This window comes from Panthera onca, chromosome B3 (genome assembly GCF_046562875.1).
Source record: "Panthera onca isolate mPanOnc1 chromosome B3, mPanOnc1 haplotype 2, whole genome shotgun sequence".
Taxonomy (NCBI): domain Eukaryota; kingdom Metazoa; phylum Chordata; class Mammalia; order Carnivora; family Felidae; genus Panthera; species Panthera onca.
In genome coordinates this window covers 50,736,814-50,755,453 of record NC_138344.1, presented here as the reverse complement: position 1 = coordinate 50,755,453, position 18,640 = coordinate 50,736,814, and the positions used below count along the sequence as shown (strand labels likewise).

Here is an 18,640-nt window from a genome sequence, read left to right as displayed (position 1 = left end):
TATACTTGACTAACTAAAATGTATCCTTGTTTCTCTGACTTCATTTCACATAAGTGATAACTAAAAGGCTGATATGATTGGTAAGTATAAGGAAGAAGCTGCCTATTCCAGTAAAATTTGTTTAGCACTGTGAAACAGAGCTTTGTTTTTCCCTCAGCTCGTACTTCTCCTTGGTTCCCTAAAGTCATTGTGCTCAGCCTGACTGTGCCAGGTCCCTCTTTTCCAAGGTTTTTGCTAAAGGTATTGCCATCACTCTGACTCCACAAGAGTTTTCATTTCTTATTCTTTTATTGTGATTTTTAAGATGTAAGTCTTGATTTTTGTGAGAGGTCAGGGAAGACTGGCAAATGTAGAAGGGAGAAAAAAGAGTAACATGATATTTTCTATAGAAAAATGCATTTTGGGTGTCAGGAGCTGACAGGGGAAAAACACACAGACATTCATGGCAAAATTGTTGATGGAAGCTTAGGGGACTAATCCTGATGCTTACTTTATTTTCTTTTTAATGGGATGTCAGTTCTGAAGAATAAACAGTCTTTCCTGAATCCAGAGTTATAAGCACTTATTTGTCTAGATAAAGTACAGAAAAGAAATATTGTGTGCTGTGGCCCATAAGTCATCTTCATGGCCTTTCAGGTAAACTACCAAGGATTTTTACTGTTCAACTCAGTGGAACACAAATTGGTAAACTGAGAGCTAACTGATCACAGCCATTGAAGCAGTTCATAGCTGACACCCAAAATTTCATCTTAATCTGAAGTGGCAACATCAATTACCTAAAAATGTGCCACAGTAGGGAATGCCCACATCCCCTATTATGGGCAAAAGGAGAAAGGAGCATGTATCAGATGCTTCAAGGAAAGGCCTATTTTATTCTGAGACTTCTTCCAAGTGTTCCCTACCAGAGGAGTAGAGTGTGGTCACCCTGCCCCTCATTCCCAACACTCCATAAGGCAGCACCTGTACAGAAATGTGGATCACAAAATACAAAGATGCAAAATGGGATTGTAGCACAGGACAAACACAGAAATAAGGTTACTGTAGTCAGTATGTTTAACAGCCTGTCCCTCTGTTCTAGTATCATGAATTGTGAAGGCAGGAACACTAGCAGTCAGAGTGTGAATAGCTAAAAATCAATTTAAAATCTGAACGAGACACAATTGCTGAAGGAAGGCTGGAGAATTCTCTGCAATTGCTCTGAAAAGCTAATGACAAGAGGAAGCTGTAAGTGAAGTGCAGAATGGCATGAAGCAAAATCAAAGAGCATATAACAAGCAGACAATGTAAAACCTTAATGACAAAAGAAAATGTGAAATGATCTCACCAGGTTCTTACTGAGGAATGTTGGAAAGTTAATACCAGAGCCATACTATCCATTATAACATTAGAATACATTTAATTCCAATAGAGTTTCCTTCCTTGCAAATGGTTTACATAGTTCTTAAATTTGAACAATGGTGGTATAATGGGAAAACACTTGGAACCCAGAGCTGGCCTCAAGCCCTACCTGAGCCTATTGCTAACTGCTCATTTAGTCCACTCAGTCATTCCAAGAAAACTTTTTGAAAACCTATATATTTTACACTCCATTTGTGTTGAAGCAACTGTCTAATACTTTTGGAACTCAGATTACACATATGGAAACAGGGATGGTAATTCATATACTGACAACCTTGTAAGGTCTACAGAGAATCAGATGAGAGAGTGTTAAAAGGAACTGGACTATGGCTGTAACTTTTCCTTTTTTTTCTAGACAATTCTAGCTAATAAATAAGCTCATTTAAGTTATTTAAACCTGGTCTAAATAATGTGGTAATTAAGTTGGCACTATGACTGCAGAAACTATCTTTTGGTCTTCTGAGCTACCACTGAATCTCTAGGCAGCACTGAGGCATCATTCTGAATGCTTTTAGCACTCCATATGTGGTTCAGTTTTACTTGAAAACTGTCAAATATCAATTGGATTAATAGGATTCCATTGATCTCTACACCTGGTTAGATAGAAAATATCAGATTTAGAAACTATCACATAAAAAAAAATAGTCCTCTGTTCATAAACAGGTTGAGAAGTTAGTAGAGAAGCCTTCAGTGAGCTGCAGCTTGGCACAGACACCTCCTCTTGTCTTCCAGAAAGCCTTCCCTTGTCAATTTGTGCTCAGGTCGATTCAAAGGACACATTGTACTGGTGCCAACATTCAACATGCTTATGAAAATGCCTCTCCATTCCTTCCTGTTTCCACAGAGGCTTGTCTTTAAAATGGCCCTGCTGAGTGTTGGTAAACTCAGTGGACAGAGTAGCCAGAACATTAGCATATGTATCTCTCTAGCTCAGGAATGGAAGAAAAGTTGGTTTCTCTTACTTTACTTTTATGTGGTTGCTCAATGAATGAGAGTTTAGACATAAAGCTTCTCCTTCTTTTTCAGCTTATCTTCTTACCAATGATCAAGCTTCTTCTGGTATGCAAATGGGCCATTTAAAAGGCAGAAAACAAAATCCTGTAATTATGTGGAGTAATTTTGACCTTATTACCAGGCTTTTAGTGTATATGTAAAGTCAGAAAAAGAACAAACGTCTCTCAAGACCTGCGCTAGGTAATGGTCAGCAATGTTACCAAATAGAGAACTTTTCCCCTGCCCGTAACTGTAAGAACACCATTGTAGCTGTCCCTGCTCTTCCTCTTGCATGGGGAGTGTTTGTCTGCATTGAGCTTTAGATTCCACACAGCATTGTCCCTGACACTCTCTAATTTCATAATCACAAGTCGGCAAAGTTTATTATCTCCAATTTACAGAGAATAATTCCAAAGGATGAATTGATCTTCAGGGCTTCAGTGAACTTGACTGAAATTCAGGTCTTCTGACTATAGGACTTTGCTGGTGAGTTTCTGAAACAGCTTGTATGCCTAGGAAAGGAGAACTAGCACTGGGTGAAAGACAGATTGTCACCATGTCTTAGGTCCTTTATGTGAGTCACCTTAACACCAATTTGTATACAAAAATTCACAAAGAAATTCAAACTTCACAATTTATGTTTTTACTACCCTAATCATTTTAGCATTCTGTCTACTTTGATAGAATGCACTACATATGTAGGTATGTTGTAAAACTTCTTCCACGTTCTCTTAACCCATCATATTAAAAACCATGCCTTCATACTCCTCTAACATTTAACAGTATAATGGGGCTGTTTTAAAAATAATGTATTTTGAGGCTGCATTGATAGAAATACACTATTTGGAATGTACAAGGGGATAGCACCATTCTGTGCTAGGTCGGGTCACATCTCAAACACAACTTTCAGTTCAGCACATTGATAAAATTAATATTGTGTATGTCCAGAGGATCATGCCTCCACCACCGGGAACTAGGGATTTGGGCCTGGGGATGAAAAAATGTAGGGTGAACATGATTGCTGTCTTCACATTTGCAAAGGCTGTCAGGGGAAGACAGATTAGACTCACTCCATGCCGCCCTCCAGGGCTGAACTAGATTCAGTGTATGGCAGCCACAGGGTGGCAGATTGAGGCTCAATGGAAGGAAGAGTTTTCTAAATTATTAGATCAGTTCACATTGGACTGAGTTGCCTCAAGCTATAGGTTGCTCCCAGGTACCAGAAATGTGCTCACAAAGGCTGAGCCATCCTTTGGCAGAATTGCCAATGCAGGTATTCAAGAACTGGAAACGGATGTAAGAAAATATCTCAGATACCTTGTATTCCAGATATTCTTGGGTCCTAGGATTCATGGCGAAGCAGCATGCTCAGAGCCTTCTCTCTTGTTTTCAGACCATCGAAACTAGTTTTGTTAAAAACACTTCCACCAACAGGAAAACAGGAATTTGTTGGTTTTGTATATCCCTTTGGGTTTATTCTCAATTCTTCCTTATTGTCTCTCATTTAGGCAGAAGATTTTATTCCGTAGTGGAAATATAGATATCATTGAATTTCTTTTTTTTAAAATTAATTTGTTATTTTGAGAGAGGAAGAGACAATGCAAGTGGTGGAGGAGCAGAGAAAGAGGCGACAGAGAATCCCAAGCAGACTTCACGCTGCTAGCACAGAGCCTGATGCAGGGCTTGAACTCATGAAACCACAATATCATGACCTGAGCTGAAACCAAAAGCCAGACACTTAACTGACTGAGCCACTTAGGCACCCCAACATCATTGAATTTCTTATAAACTCCTGAAATTTAAAATAAATTGTTAATGTTTTTCTTTTCTAAAGACTTTGTGTTTTTAGAGCAGTTTTAGGTTCACAGCAAAATTAAGAGGAAGTACAGAGATTTCCTATATACCTTCTGCCCCTAAATATGCATAGCCCCTCCCATTATCAACATCCCCCACCAGAATGGTACATTTGTTATAATTGATGAACCTACATTGACACATGATTATCAGCCGAAGTCCACAGCCTACATTAGGGTTCTCTCTTGGTAATGTACATTCAATGGGTTTGGATGAATGTATAATGGCATGCATCAATCATTATATTTTTTCTATATTCATTTTCTGTGAAAGCATGGTATCACTTGGTGGGGGATATTGATGATGGGGGAGGCTATGCATGGATGGGAACAGAGGATATATGAGAAATCTCTGTATCTTCCTCTCAATTTTGCACAAACCTAAAACTTTTATTAAACATGAAGTCTATATTTTTTAAAAGTTTGTGCAAAAGGACCTTGAGCCTGCCACATTTCTGAGAATGTGATTGTACTACTAGTTCATGAGCCCTCCGGTCTTTTTATCAGCAAGAAAGAAAAGGCACATTCAAACTTCATAATTGAGTCGAGTGTAGTATAGAAATATTTCAAAGATAGGATGGGGCTTGGAAAAATAAATTGTACAGGACCTAGGGTCTAATAGTAGTGGGCACAGTTACTACTCTGAAAAAGTAACAGGGAAGAACAGTTTCAAAAACCCACTAAGGGTCGCTGTGTAGAAAGAATTACCGTCTGGTATAGAGACTAGGCCAGCCCACTATGACCTGGCAGGGGTGGAGCTGAGAGAAACCTCTCTCATTTTTATTTCTTCCCACCCTCTGTCAACTGCTAGTGCCTCTTATTGGTAGAACCAACTGAAAGCCTGTGGGCAAGGGCACCTGTCAGTGCTGTCCACATGTATCAACCTTATAGGGCACAGAGTAGGATAGGAGAAGAACTCAGAGTGGACATGGAGAGGCCAGAAGGAAATGATCAACACTGTCCTCTCTCATAGCACTCACTGAGTTGGTCATTTCCTATCTGCTGTCTTTGTAGCCTGGAATGTACCTGTTAGCAGAGCCTATTTAATTGACTAAGACTTAGAATTGGCTTTAAAATAAGATTAAAAGAAGTCATTGTTTTAAAAGAAATGTTCTATCTTCTGATTATGAGAACTAAGTAATTTAACAATAAATATTTCAGTGTAAACCAAATATTTGGGTTCACTTAAGAAAGGGTTTTATAGTAGGAGATTTATAAAAATCTCATACTTCCCAAAATGCTTTATTGGAATTGAAATGCTCCTTCTCCCAAACTAGCCATGCTTCTTACTGTCTTTTCCTTCCAAAGCCATCTGGTATGGTCTTTGATGGGAAATCTGTGATATACCTTCTAATTTCATTCTAAACATTCATATTCAATACAACATTGTATCATGTTTAGATAATTGAAATATTCAATATTTTTAGCTAGGTTAAATGAAAGGAAGATCATTTAAACATCACTCTTTGTTGTATGGCCTGTAACAACTTGCCAATAGAAGATACACATACTACTTATGGCATATAAAATGCCATAGTGTTGGGGAAATCAATAAGGTTATGACTGGAGAAAGAGGGATGGGCTAAATGGTCATCCCAGATTCCACGCACACATTTCCCTCTCTTCATCTATAAGGAATTATCAGAAAGCAAGTGAGTCTGGTATTTAAACATAAATTCATCTGTAATTTGGTGCTTTTCAATGGAGGTTTTCAGAGCTCAATTTCAGTTTCATCTCAAAGTGGAATTTCAGAGTTACTTGACAATAACAGGTTTGCTCTTGAAAAATGAAAGTGGAAAGTGAAGTCTGGACTCCCCACTCCCACTTACCATGTCATAGACTTTCACCTTCTTCCAGAGTGAAGAGCATGCTCAGTGTTGATGGAAACACAGTGAGCTACCTTGTGGGAACTACTTTAGTGCAGCTAAATGTTTACTGTAGCAGAAATGTTCAAATCTTGTTGAGAAATTCATAGCACTAAAAGCAAAAGTGTTTCATAGCCTTATAGGTCCAGATATGTTATATCCTGTGAAATCTAATATGAATTTGGACTCCAATAAAATATATGCAAAAGGCCCATATTTTGATCCTGAATTCCTCTAGTTTTTCATATAGGAAAGTTTTCTATGTGATGCATCCAACTAGAGGAACTGATAAGATAATCAAGAACAAAGGTCTGTTGTGCTGCCCCAAGGAGTAGATCCAGATGGTCTCCTGAAGAGAAATTGTCCCCAAACAATTACCATCTTTTGCTTTGGGGACCAGGTAGGAAGGAGGTGTTTAAGTTGAGTATTTGTACATATTCTTTGGAACTGTTTAGATTCTGATGAGGCTGCAAGAGGTATTAGAAGTGTCTCAGATATAAAAACTATGGCTAATAAAAGCTAAAAATCAAATCTTCTGTTTAATACTTTGGAATTATTTCTGTTTAAATTTGGTAGAAAAACTATCAAACTATTAGTAGAATTTCTAAAAACTTTGGTGTAAATGATGGAAAGACAAAATATATATATGTAATTCATTGCCAGGAATTAGATTTAAGGGTATTAGCAAATTTGTTAACTTGTGGTTTGAGTTTAAAATTAGCAGGTTCTTAGGTAGCACTGCTCAATTACACCAGATATATTCTAAGGATATAATAGGACTCCATTTAGGTCATTAATATGTGACTCTCTTAATAATTTACTTTTTGATAAATATTGTCCAAGTGAAAATTTTTTTCAGATTCAACATGTTGCTTTTCCTAGAAAAATACCCAAAGCAGATGACTTTCCTAAGTAAAGCTGAAACTTGTAGAAATTAATCAAAAGGACATCTTTGTTCAAATAATTGGGGTTGGGCAGAGGGAGAACCCAGAACACACTGTATGTTATCTGAACCCTTGCAAAAATATATCTTGGGAGACCGAGCTGGCTAGCTTGGTTCTTTTGCAATAGAGTCGGTTTAGAAAGCAACATAAAATCTTCACTATCTCATGTGTATTTAGTACACTTTACAGTGTTTTGGTAATAGAAATATTAGAAGAGTTTGTCAGAGTGTGAAAATGACAAGTGATTACATATAAATTTTGTCTTATGTTTCAGGTGGGAATAGAGGCAAAGAATGGTGTACAGTGGTCATACTTTTTCTTGAATGTTTGTACCATTTAACAAATAGGATCAGAAAGTGCTCTACCTACTGCCTTTTTCCAAAGTTATCCCTCACTGGAAGAAGAAAAAAAAGCAATAATATAGTTAGCAATTATCAAGGAATAAGAAATGATTGCTGTGTTTAGGCCAATGGTAGAATAAAGCATTTTCTTTCAAAATCCTGCAGAAGTCCATAGAGAAGTGAGTGGCAATTGCTAAGCATTATTTGTTCCCAAGATCATATTTTCTTACATGGGTAACCTTGGACAAAACATTAAAACTTCATTATATGTCAAGACACTCACTGCTCTACCATTCCTCAGCAGTTCCCCATCATTTGAGGATGACGTTGTCACTACTCTGAATGGCAGAAAAGATTCTTCACAACCTAACCCTTGGCTGCCTCTTCAATCTCATGTCCTAACACTCATACATCCCCCCATCACCACAAATGTATCACAATTAATTATTGTAGATCTTAAGTGGACTGTGTCTGCAAGCCCCCTTGCCTTCCTTTACTGATTTAATAAATATTTTGGGGGTATATACTGTGTGTCAGACACTGAGCCAAGGGCTAATAATAAATGGTGAGCAAGGCAACATGATCCAAGGCCTCATGCAATTTATGGTAGAGTGGGGATAACAAAGAAACAGAACACCCCCCCACACACTAACAACAACAATAAATAAATAAATATAAATAAAATAATTATAGATTGTGATAGGTGCTGGGAAGGGAAAATAAACAGAGGGTTAACATAGAGACAAAAGGGAATGATGAGTGTGAGGTGGTGACATTTGGTATGTTCCAGGTGAAGACCTGGGACAAAGACTTCCTGGCCAAGAAAAAAACATATACAAGTTCTAAGTATGGAAGATTTTCTAAAGTTCGGTGAATTAATAAAGGCCAGTGTGGCTGGAGTATGGTGTGGAGGACATAGCATGAGGTGAAGGTGAAGAGGTAGCTTCAGATCAAGCAGTCCTATAGCTCATAGCAAGGAGTTTTATTCCAAGTGCAATCAAAAGTTATCGGTTAGATTTAAGCAAAGTTGTAACATGGCTTAATTTATGTTTTAAAAAGATTGTTCTGGCTTTGTGTGATGAATGAATAAAAGAAAGACAATAGAGAAAGTGGGTGGAACAGTTACTTAGGCTGTTCTGGCAGACCAAAAAAAGGGATAATAGCAGACGCATTCAAGAGATATAGGGGGGAAGAATTAGCAATGCAATTGAATTTTTCTGTTTTCTGACTTATTTCTATTACCTTAAAGTCCCAAACCAAGCATCCCCTACAAAACTAAGCTACTTTGAAAGCCTCTTAATCCCACAGGGTTAGAGACCCCCTCTTGTTCTCTAAACAGCCTGTCACATGGCTCTACAATGTGACATACCATAATATTGACTTCCTTGCCTGCCTTCTGTAAGACTGTGAACTATTTTTAGAATAATGGCTGTGTCTTGTCCATTTCTGTATCCTTGGCCTGAGAACAGAGCCCAGTGTGTAAGAGGTGCTCAGTAGATGTCAAATGTGTGTGTGAATCTTGCCTTCTAGATTGTTGGAGAGCTCTTCACATGACTTGCAACACTGAACAGAAGCCAGATCTAGGCACTTGGGATTGATTCTGATATTGAAAGGATTGTGGAAGAGCTTCTGCATACCAAAGACACCTACATGTATTATAAGTGACCAACACATCTCAGACAGGAAGCCAAATTGATTTTCCAAGGCCACTTTGGGGGGAAAAGTTCTTGACTAAGGTAGACTTTCTCAAAAGTATTTTGAGTTACATTTCTAAACCTTGCTGTGACATTTACAGTTCAGAAAAGCTTGCAGCACATAGCTTACCAGACACTGTCATTTTTGACAAGGAGTTTGCATTTATCAGTCGTGTGTCTGGGAACTGTTGGGCAGAATCATAACCAAGCTGTCACCAGGGCCTCCTATTACCTTCAAGCAGATTCATTTTAATTCACCTCCATAAAGATTTAAGTGCCTAACATGAAACTTAAGGTGTTGTGCCTGGCTGTTAAAATAGAGATTGATGTCAGAATATTTCTAAAATATCTCTATTCATAAGGAACTCACAGCCCTGTGGGGCAAACAACTGAACAGGCATTGCTGTTGAGGACGATAAGAAGTTACAGTGTGTACATATAACATTATATGTATGCACGTAGTAAGAGAAAACATAATAATTTATGTTTTCTTCTGGAAGGAGGAGTAGAATGTATATTTGGTCAAAAGGAGCTTAACTTGAACTGGATTAGTAGTTTACCTGTCTCTCTCTGTCAGCTTCCCAGATGCAGGGAAGCCAAAGGCTTAAAGGCATTGGCTTCAAAGCTAGACTGTCTGGGTTCAAATCAATTACTTTATGACCTGTATAACCTCTACCAAGTTACTCAACAATTATTCACCCCAGCTTACTCAACTGTTAAATGGGATAATAATAGTACATACCCTGTAGTGTTGCTATGAGGGTTAACTAAGTTTGTACGAAGAACAAGATAATGTCATTCCAGGCAGTGAAAATAGTATGACCAGAAGCAATGGGTGTCCATGGAATGTCAAGGAATTGCAAATCTCTGTGAACAGAGTATAGGGTATATTTGAAGAGGGAGATTGGAGAAGAGATTGGAAACACAGTTTGTGGCCCAGATCCTGAAGTGTTTGTAAAACATTCTAAGAAATTTGGATTCGATGCTATAGGTAATGAGGAGCTGCCAATGGTTTCAAACAAGGAAGTGGTATGACCAGATCTATGTCTTAGAAAGACTCTTCTGTCAAGAGTAGAAGGGTTGGACTAGAAAGGGAAAGAATGAAAGGCAGAGAGTCGAAGCAAGTGATTATAGCAGTAATCCATGAGAGATGATTCAAAACCCATAATGAACAATAGGGAATGCTAACCTGCTCAGTTTAAGGTTTCTCAGATATTTTGACCATAGGATTCTTCTTTCCTTATATAATATTCCAAGAATTCCTCAGGATTCAGTTTGGGAATGCTAGCTTAACACCTGCTAATTAAAAAAAATTTTTTTTAATCTGCTCCCTTTACATTTTTCTGCATCTCAGATTTGCTATTCCTAGCACCCAGCAGGGAATCATGATCACAGACAGAGCTACTTGTACATTATCTGACATGGACAAGTTAGCAGATCAACGAATGAGCAAGTGTTTCATGGAAGCTGAGTTTATGCTGAGCTCTTTGGATTTGCACATCAGCCAGTCCTCTGCCATAATGTTCTCTTCCCTTTGCCAGAGAAGCTTTGTGAGGAGAATAGTGTGATAAAAGTTGTGTTTGAGGAATATTAATCTGTTGTTGGCCTATATGGGGTGGTATAATGCTCTGGAAGCTTAGAATTCCCTTTCCAATGCATTTGGTTCAGTTCTCTCTGAATATAAAAATAACAAACCTTAGAATGTGCTAGGTATACTTACCTATAGCAGTAATCCATGAGAGATTATTCAAAACCCAGAATGGGGTATGAACAGTAGGGAATGCTAACCTGCTCAGTTTAAGGTTTCTCAGATATTTTGACCATAGGATTCTAAGTGCTACATACTTAGACAGTACACACACATACACACACACACACACACACACACACACACACACACAAACTATTTATTCTTCATAATAACCCTATAAGGCAGAACTGTTATTTTCCCTATTTTATGGATGTGTTGAGTCACAGAGAAAGCCAAAATCACATAGCTAGTAAAAGGTAAAACAAGGAGTGTCAGTGGCAACAGCTGGTGTGTGAAAGAATGTGTGAGTGAATGAGTGAGGGAGTGAACAGAGTAAAAGAACAAGAGATTATTAGTAAGCATTAGAAAAGTAAGAAGAAATTAAGGACAGTTTAAGGACAACATTAGGAGCCAAAATGGGAAAAGAGGCCCCTGGTTAACCTGGGCAGTATTCCAAAGAAATTACTCTTCAAATGAGAGAGTTTGAAGTAGTGGTAGTAAAGAAGAAAAAAAAAAGTGAAATTCACTCAAGATTACAGTAAATAGGGCACATTGGGAAAGTTAACACATTTCTCTGCTGTCAAGATCAAGCTCTTGTATTATTATTGGCTTCTATAAGTGGCATTTGAAACAGATACCATTTCAACTGCAAAGAGTTTACTGAGTAAGACCCAAGAAATGTTTTCAATTTGCTGGATTCTGTGACCTCGAGAATAGAAATAGCATCTGTGTATCTAGAAAGAGGTGCAGAATATGTCCTATGGAAGGCTTGCTGACACAGTTCTAAACAAGACATCAGTCCCTACCTGAACCTGTCCATAAGCATGTACCTAGCCCTGTGTTAGGTGTTGTCAGGGACAAAAGCATAAATATTATCAATCAATAAACATTCCCAAAGTATACACTAGGGCTAAATGGATAAAATATAATATATAATCCCTAATCGCAAAAACCTCCTAATCAACTAGGAGAGAAATGGTACAAACACAACGATACATTTAGATGACAGGTTTATAAAAACTCCTGTCCCAATAAAACATACCTAGTAAAGTGTACTATGAAAATAAAGTACAGAGTTATATAATAAGACCAAAACCACAAAATAAATTTAAATAAGAATGGCTCAATAAGGATTCAAGACAGGAGAAGGAATTTCAGGTTGGTCTAGGTTATTAAATAAATGATGATGAGGAGGAGAAAAATGTTTCAAGAAGGAAAGAGAGCAGCAGTACTTAATGCTGATTACAAATCAGGGACACTGAAATGGTTAAAAATATAATAATCATAATCATAATCATAACCATAATGTCTTTGGTCTTCCTCATTGAAGAAAGATTTCACTGACCTTGAATTATGAAATTAATTACCCAAAGCATATAATGCTAACTGCAAACTGTTATTTCTTCTGAAAGCAAGGTCCGTTCTTGGATGTTTCTGATTTCACTCTCCCCATCTTTCTACATTGGGGTTTTGGTCTTCAGAGTCCTATAGACCTTCTCTAACACTTTCAATTCTTGTGTTTCCAAGGTTGGCATCAATAGGCATTATGAGTCATTTGTTCACACAACATAGAAATTCTGCCTTCTTACTAGTTTAGAATTCTGTCCTTCTCTGACCTGTCCTTGACCTCAAAAGAGGCACAGCTGAGCACTTATCCAATTAGGCTCATCCTTATGCTAAAGAGGTATGCCCAGGCTAGCATCATCTATACACTGTACTTTTATATGAGTGCACAGCTCATGTGTCATAGCAGGCAACCTGGTGCTGACATACAGCAAACCCTGATTACCATCAATCTGCTCCCAGAACCATGTACCCAACCATCACAAGATATCACTTTGGGGCTGACATCTTTGGGGCCTAGTCCCAGCCAGGATATGTGAGTCACCTAGGAATGACAGTCTGATCAAAATGCATGATGGATAGGGCCTAACCATCATCCCATCACTCATGAGCAAGGAGGCAAAAATTGTCAAGGTAGGGGTGTCAGGTGTGGGGAAGGTAATTTCTGACAGGTGATTAATGCCAGGAGCTAGCAATCATCCAGGTACTGCCAAGAGAAATGGGCAGTTGTATATATTTTTCTCTATGACAGTGCCTCCCTTCCCCCACTCTTGACCTCTGGTTTTACAATGTTGCAGAAAAGCCTCACAGATGATTTTTTTTTTCTTTCCCAAATTCTAAATATTCATGCCACTCAAAATCTAGAGCTTATATACCTTCTACATGCACACCTACCCCAATGTAATTCTAGTTAAGATTTCATAGCCCCATTGTATTTTGAAAATCAACTGATATCTCCCTAGTTAATGTTACTCTGATGGTTATTAAGGAAGCGATAGGTCAGTCTGCCTTGGGCCAAATCTTGGTTTTGTCTAAGGCCCTGAGAAAATGATTGTACTTGTCTTTGTCTCAGCCTTCTCACCTATAAAATAAGATTGATTTGAGGATTAAAGGAGGATCTCTCACCTTTATGGTTTATGATAAATGCTTAATAAATACTGTGTACTATGGTTACTGTCCCTCTGCTGTGCTTGTTATGTATGAGAAAATTTTCAAAACCTGCATATTTTGTGAAACATGGGATACCTGAAGGAGACAGATAAAATGGTCAAGGGTAGAGGGTACTTGGACACTTGAATTAAACCAAAATGAGTGTGGGTCCTTTGAGATAGGAATTAGAACAAAATAGCAAAAGACAGAGAAGAGAAGCCATGCTTGAAACTGCTGAGATCTGGTCCTTCTCTCCACTGAGCCCCAGATAGCGAAACCATCAGCTTATTCAATATGTGGAGGATTCTGTGGAGGTGGTACAGAACCAGAGGTGTTAATTACCCCAGGACTCATTGGTGCAGCAAGTGGTGAGGAGAAATCCCGTCTGAGGTCACAGCAGGAACAGGTGTAGATATGCTGAGCATGAACAGCTTCACCCAGGCTCCAGGCAAGAGACAGAAGCCACACTGGCTATTTTAACAGAGAGAATTTGATATAAAGGTTTGTTAGGTTTTGAAAAACCGAAAAGGCAAAGGAACTCTGAGGTATTACGAAGGTAGCAACTGCAAAGAGCAGCTTCAAGCCCTTTGGTCGAGGGAACCAAGGGAAGAGGCTATAATTATTCCAACTTAAAAGCTTGGAGCCCTGTGGAGGTGAGAGTCAGACCTCTGAGGAGGTGGTGCTACTCAGCTGAAGCCGGGGATTTTGAGAGATGTCATGTGCTGGTTTTTCGAGTATGGGAAAAACTAACAGGATTCAGCTGCTGTTACCAGAACATGGGTGCTTACTGGGGTGAAGAAATGAGGCTGAGGGGCCACTGACAAGAAAGGAAACCCATAGGAAGGAAGGAGCAAGTCCCTTCTCTCCACAGCAGCCTTGCAGTCTCCCTCTGGCAACTGCTATTGGACGCACCCAGGAAGGAGCCACTGGCAAAGCAGAAATACGTCGTTTGCACCCTTCCACCCCACAGGGACCCAAAGTAGGGTAGAGAAGGGTGGATATGGTGCTGAGAAACAGTAACTTACTAACTGGCACACTGTCTATGCCACCCATCCAGATGCAGGATAAACATGCCTACTGTGTGCCAAAGACTAGAGACTAAGATGTACTACGTTACCCTCCAGGGACTCAGGCAAAGGAAGGAGGAAAAAAAAAAACAAAGAGAATATGACTTGGAAACATGACTAAGAAATGTAAACCAGTGTGGGGGAGAGAGGAAGGATGGGAAAGAAACTGCCCAGAGCGGCATGTTAAAAATGAGATCTGCTGGATGAAGACAAAGAAAGTAGGTAGACACTGATATATGGAAGAACAAATCAGGAAGGGTCTTATATGCCACATATGGAATTGAGACTTTTTTTTTTTCCTGAAGGCAATGAAAAAATAGTTTTCATCTGATGCAATAGGTTTATGTTTTGATCAAAAAGTTTTTGAAAGTGGTTAGGATGGCAGCAGACTGGTTGGATTTTAAAAATTACAATAGTCTAGAAATAAATGTTTAATTGAGGTTTTTAAATAATTAATACATTTACAAAATAAAAATGATATGAAAGGCAGATATTAAGAAATCTCCCCTATAGATAACCATTTTCTTTTTTGTTCAACCTTTTGATGTTACTTTATCTAAATACAAGTGAATATGAACATGTATTTCACTTTTTCTCCCTGTCTTGCACAATCTTTTCTTATTTCAAGCAATGCCAGAATGAGAGTCTCCAAAGTAAGATTTCTGGTTCAGTGGGTAAATGCTTTTGTAATTTTGGTAGACATTGCCAAACGCAGTGAAGATTTTCCTTTTCTAGATGTATCATTTTGTACTCCCACCAGCATGACAGGAGAGCCCCTCTTTTCTCACGGTCTGGCCAACAATGTGTGCTGTGAACACTTTTGGAATTTTGGCCATATGGTAGTTGAGAGACAGAATGTCAATGTAGTCTCTCTAAGTGAAATCGTGCTCTTGTTTCATGCTTAGGGACCATTTGTATTTCTTTTCTTCTTTTTCTTTTTTTGGGGGGGGTCTCTATTTAGATCTTTTAGCTGTTTTTCTTTTGGGTTCTTTGGAAATGTTATTCATTCCCCACCCCCACCCCCCATTTTCTAAGGGTTGCAAATGTTTTTCCCAGTTGCTGATTTCTTTTTGAATTGGCTTCTGGCTTTTGTTTTGTTTGCCATGCAAGACATAGTTTCCTAATTTCGGTTTATGAAAGAATTCACACATCCATTCTATAAATACGTTTATTATTTTATTTTTACATTTAAAATATTTCAGTGCAGGGAGCCTGGGTGGCTCAGTCACTTAAGTGTCCAAGCTTGGCACACGTCATGATCTTGCAGTCTGTGAGTTCGAGCCCCACATCAGGCTTGTGCTGGCAGCTCAGAGCCTGGAGCCTGCTTTAGATTCTGTGTCTCCCTCTCTCTCTGTCCCTCCCCTGCTCATACTCTGTCTTTCTCTGTCTCTCTCTCTCTCACTCTCAGAAATAAATAAACATTAAAAAAATTAAAATACTTCAGTACATTCAGAGTTTATACTGATATACAATATGAGGCACAGATAGAATATTATCTTTCCTAAATGGCTACCCAGTGATGCTAATGCCCTTTATTAAAATGTCCATTTTCACCTCACTGATTTGAGATATCATTATTATCATATTTTAAATCTCCCTATATACCTAGGCTTTCTTCTGGAGATTTGTTCTATTCCATTGATCAATTTGTCTAATCCTGAGTCAATACCACACTGTTTTAATTATTGATGCTTTATAATATATAATATATGTTTTAGCTTGGTAAACATCAAGATGCCTCTTTTAGCTATTTTTTCAGCACTTGGATTTTTCTTTTCAATATATGAAGTTTATTGTCAACTTGGTTTCCATACAACACCCAGTGCTCATCCCAAAAGGTGCCCTCCTCAATACCCATCACCCACCTTCCGCTCCCTCCCACCCCCCATCAACCCTCAGTTTGTTCTCAGTTTTTAAGAGTCTCTTATGCTTTGGCTCTCTTCCACTCTAACCTCTTTTTTTTTCCTTCCCCTCCCCCATGGGTTTCTGTTACGTTTCTCAGGATCCACATAAGAGTGAAACCATATGGTATCTGTCTTTCTCTGTATGGCTTATTTCACTTAGCATCACACTCTCCAGTTCCATCCATGTTGCTACAAAGGGCCATATTTCATTCTTTCTCATTTCCAAGTAGTATTCCATTGTGTATATAAACCACAATTTCTTTATCGATTCATCAGTTGATGGACATTTAGGCTCTTTCCATAATTTGGCTATTGTTGAGAGTGCTGCTATAAACATTGGGGTACAAGCGCCCCTATCAGCACTTGGATTTTTTAGAGGAGCTTTAGTTTTACAACAAAATTGAAAGGAAGGTCCATAGGTTTCCCATATATCCTCTGCCCTGACACAAACATAGCCTCCACTATCATCAGCATCCCCCACCAGAGTGGTACATTTGTTACAACTGATGGACCTGCATTGATACATCATAATTACCAAGGTCCACATTTACCTTATGGTTCACTCTTGATGTTGTACATTTGGAGAAATGTATAATGACATGTATCCATTACTACAGTATCATACACAGAATTTTCTTTGTCCCACCAAATCCTCTATTTCTTGCCCACCCCACTACCCCTCCTTCTCCTGGCAATCACTGATTTTTTGTATTATTTCTATAGTTTTGCTTTTACCAGAATGTCATATAGTTGGAATATTTTTCAACTATAATATATTTTTTGTATATTTTTTTGATTTTTTGTATTATTTCTATAGTTTTGCTTTTACCAGAATGTCATATAGTTGGAATATTTTTCAACTATAATATTTTTCAACTTTTCAGATTGGCTTCGTTCACTTAGTGATACACATTTAAGGTTCCTTTATGTATTTTCATGGTTTGATAGTTCATTTCTTTCTAGCACTAAGTAATATTCCTTTGTTGGATATACCAAAGTTTATCCATTCACCTACTGAAGGACTTGTTGATCATTTCCACGTTTTGGCAAACATCCTTGTGCAGCTATAGAGCTGCTATAAACATCTTTGTCCAGGTTTTTGTGTGGACCTTCAACTCCTTTGGATAATATCAAGGAGGGTAACTGCTGGGCAGTATGTTAAGAATTTGTTTAGTTTTGTAAGAAACTACCAAACTATCTTCCAAAGTGACTATTCCATTTTGCATTCCCAAAACCCATGAGTGAGAGTTCCTGTTATCAGTGTTCCAGATTTTGACCATTCTAATAGGTGTTTATAGTGGTTCCTTATTATTGTTTTAATTTTCATTTACCTGATCACCTATGATATGGAACATCTCTTCATGTGCTTATTTTTCATCTACATACCTTCCTTGGTGAGGTGTCTTGTTAATGTCTTTGGCCCATTTTCTAATAGCATTGTTTGTTTTCTTATTGTTGAGTTTTAAGAGATTTTGGTTTTTTTGTTCTTATATTTTTTTGGATAACTGTCCTTTATCAAATATGTCTTTTACAAATATTTACTCCCAGTCTATGACTTGTCTTCTCACTCTCTTAATACTGTCTTTCATAGAGCAGACATTTTTAATTTTAATGAAGTCCAGCTTTACAATTATTTATTTCACAGATCTTATCTTTATTGTTGAATCTATACAGATATCATCATACCCAAAGTCGTGTAGATTTTCTCCTATGTTATCTTCTAGGAGTTTTATAGGTTTGCATTTTATATTTAGGTCTATGACCCATTTCAAGCTAGTTTTAGTGAATGCTGTAAGGTTTGTGTCTACATTCCCTTTTTTGCATGTGGATGTCCAGTTGTTCCAACACCATTTGTTGAAGACACTGCATTTGCTTCATTGTATTGCCTCTGGTTTTTTGTCAAAGATCAGTTGACTATGTTTATGTGGGTCTATTTTTGGGGTCTTTTTCTTCTCTAGATTCAGTGTCTTATGTGTACTTTAAATATTTATTTTATTATATCCTGCAGTTTAATAGGTTATTTGTGCCTGTCTCCCTATGTGCTGCCCTATGCCACCACCAGCATCATACCCCATTTCACTCTACCACCAACTCTAATTTCAAATACTGGGGCCTGTATCAGCTCACAGCAGAAGCCCAATATTTGCTGCCTTTGTACATTCTTAAGAAATGTGAATTTGAGAACTAATTATAATTAAACCTGCTGAATCTGATTACCTACTCTCCCAAAAGCACAATGAGTGGGTGAAAAGTCTCTAGACTGCAATACTTCGAGGAGTGGCTTAGTCCTACTGTCTCAGATGGCTGGGATGCTTGTCCTCTTCTGGGTGTATTCTAA

The 18,640-nt window shown here is 38.1% G+C and overlaps 1 long non-coding RNA gene across 1 annotated transcript; it reads right to left on the bottom strand.

The window, feature by feature from the left end:
* Window positions 1-10,277: 10,277 nt before the first annotated feature.
* LOC132669095 (uncharacterized) lies at window positions 10,278-12,359 on the bottom strand. Its single transcript, XR_009606000.1, has 2 exons — window positions 12,184-12,359; window positions 10,278-10,384 (listed from the first exon to the last, which is right to left on the bottom strand). It is a non-coding gene; the product is annotated as an uncharacterized LOC132669095 (long non-coding RNA).
* Window positions 12,360-18,640: the final 6,281 nt, after the last annotated feature.